The 2,237-nt window shown below is 75.6% G+C and overlaps 1 non-coding gene across 1 annotated transcript; it reads left to right on the top strand.

Moving 5' to 3' along the window:
• The first annotated feature begins 1,674 nt into the window (after positions 1-1,674).
• On the top strand, positions 1,675-1,827 carry LOC138102127 (5.8S ribosomal RNA). Its single transcript, XR_011147320.1, has one exon. It is a non-coding gene; the product is annotated as a 5.8S ribosomal RNA (ribosomal RNA).
• Positions 1,828-2,237: the final 410 nt, after the last annotated feature.

Raw genomic sequence — 2,237 nt, 5'->3', positions numbered from 1 at the left:
GGCCAGGTACCTAGCGCTCCGCGCCTCGGCGGCCTCGGAGCCTCTCGGCGTCGTCAAACGCTGGGGGCTGTAGGGCCGCGGAGCCGGGCGGAGGTTTAAAGACTCGGGCGGCTCGGTGCGCCCCGCCGTAGGCGGCGGGCGGCGGCGACGGCGGGTGCCGGGCGGCGGCGCGGTGCCATCCGCGAGGGGGTAGGGAGCGTCTCCCGCCGATCCCCCCTGCGGTGGTGACCGTCGCGGCCGGCCGTGCTCGTCGTCGTCGTGGCTCCGCCGCGTGCGCGCGCGGGCAGCCGTGCCGGGGAGGGGCGCCCTGCCCCCCCCTCTCTGCGGCCCGGTCTCGGCAGAGGGACCGTGTTGGCGCGGTCGGCCGCGGGGGCCGGCCCGCTCGCTTCGAAGCGGGCGACGGTGGCGGAGGGCGCGTGCTCTCCGCCCTTCCGCGGCTGCGGGGCCGTGCGGCTGCCGGGGCCCGCTTGCGCTCTCCTTTGGCCGCCGCCACAGGCTCGCGTGTGGCGCCGCGCCTGGCGCTGCCGCGCCTCTCCCCTCGACGGCCTTCTCTCCTTGGACGCACCGGTGGCGCCGGTCGCCGGCCGTCCCCGCTCGACCGCCTTGCCCGCCCAGGTTGAGTGCTCGGCGGTCCCTCCGTCGCTGGAGGCCGGCGAGTGCGGGTGACCCCGGGCCGGGCGGTGGCGTCGCCGCTCGGCGAGTGTCCCCCTGGGGGACGGTCGGCCGGAAGGTGCCCGCTGTCGCCGCCGGCGGTCCCGTCCCGGGCCCTGCCCGTCGCTTCCCCGTCGCCCTTCCCGGCCGCGTGTGGGGCCGAAGGGGTGCGGGCGGCCGCGGGGGCGCTTCCCTGCCCGGTCTCCGCGTGGAAACGAGGAGAGCGGGCGTTGCTCCCCGGCTCAGCCCCGTACGCCTTCTGCCGGGCGCGTGCCCGCAGAAGGGGCTCCGAAGGTGCGAAGCGGCGGCGGCGGTTCCGGGAGGGCGGTCGCGGTGGCGGTGGGTCTTGCCGTCCGGCAGGCCTCGGGTGCTCGCGATGCCGACTCGGTTCCCGGCGGCGCCCGCCTCCGGTGCCGGCGGCGGAGCCCGGCTTGCCAGGCACTTTGCCTTCCCGGCGGGAGCGGTCCCGCGGGGGGGCGCCGGTGGAGCGGTGTCGCCGCGTGCGTCTTGGGCGTTGCGGGTCGCTGGGGAGCGCCGGCTGCGCGGTGACGCGGCGGCGCTCTGCGAGTCTGTGGAGCGGCGAAGGGAGCGAGCGTGAGCGGGGCCTGGTGGCCGTTACCCCCCCGCCGGCCGTGGGCGTGTGTCGTCTCGCGATCGAGGCCGGGCGGGATCTGATGGCCCCTGCGGTCTGGCGCGCGCGCGCCACGCCAGCCCTCTGTGCGGAGGCCGGGCCGAGCCCGGGCGCCTGGGCCGCCTCCGAAGGACGGCATGCCGGGGCGGCGTCTCCCCTTGCACGGGGGGAGGCGGTCGGGAGCGCGGGCTCCCCCGCCTTTGACGGCCTTCGGAGCGTTCCGTGGGTTTTCTCCTTTTTTTTTTCCCTCCTCCTCCGTTCGTTGTGTGCTCGTACGGTCGAAGCGAGGCGCGCGCGCCAGCGCGCGTCCTTGCCGAAAGAGACACAGGGTCTGCTTGACGTGAGCGGTCCCGGCCCCTCCGCGCGTGCGGAGTCGGTGCCGAAAGCCAGACAACTCTTAGCGGTGGATCACTCGGCTCGTGCGTCGATGAAGAACGCAGCTAGCTGCGAGAATTAATGTGAATTGCAGGACACATTGATCATCGACACTTCGAACGCACTTGCGGCCCCGGGTTCCTCCCGGGGCTACGCCTGTCTGAGCGTCGCTTGACGATCAATCGCCGTCCGGGGGCCACCCCGGCGGCGCGGCTGGGGTCGCCTCGCAGGCCCGTCGTCCGCGGCCGGCGGCGGCGGCGGCGGCGGCGTCTGGCCGGTGCCCGGAGGGGAGGCGGCGGGGGCCGGCGAGGGAAGCGTTTTCCTCGGCGGTTTCTCGGGGCCTTTCCCTGCGGGGCCCGGTCGTCGGCGTCGTCGCGGTCCGTCGCGTGCCGCGCAGAAAGGGCCTTCGTCCCCCTAAATGCAGACTCGGGGAGCGCTCCGTAGCTTCCCGCTCCCGGAGCGAGCCGCTGGGGTGGAGCTCGTCCTTGCCGGGGCCCCGCCAGGGTGTGGCGGTGGCGGCCGGGGAGAAAGAGAGACGGCGTGAAAACGCCGTGCGAAGGGCCGAGGCAGAGAAGAAGGG

The sequence above is a fragment of the Aphelocoma coerulescens genome, unplaced genomic scaffold (genome assembly GCF_041296385.1).
Source record: "Aphelocoma coerulescens isolate FSJ_1873_10779 unplaced genomic scaffold, UR_Acoe_1.0 HiC_scaffold_622, whole genome shotgun sequence".
Lineage (NCBI taxonomy): Eukaryota > Metazoa > Chordata > Aves > Passeriformes > Corvidae > Aphelocoma > Aphelocoma coerulescens.
Note: the sequence above shows the minus strand (reverse complement) of the source record. Positions and strands in the feature narration are given on the sequence as shown.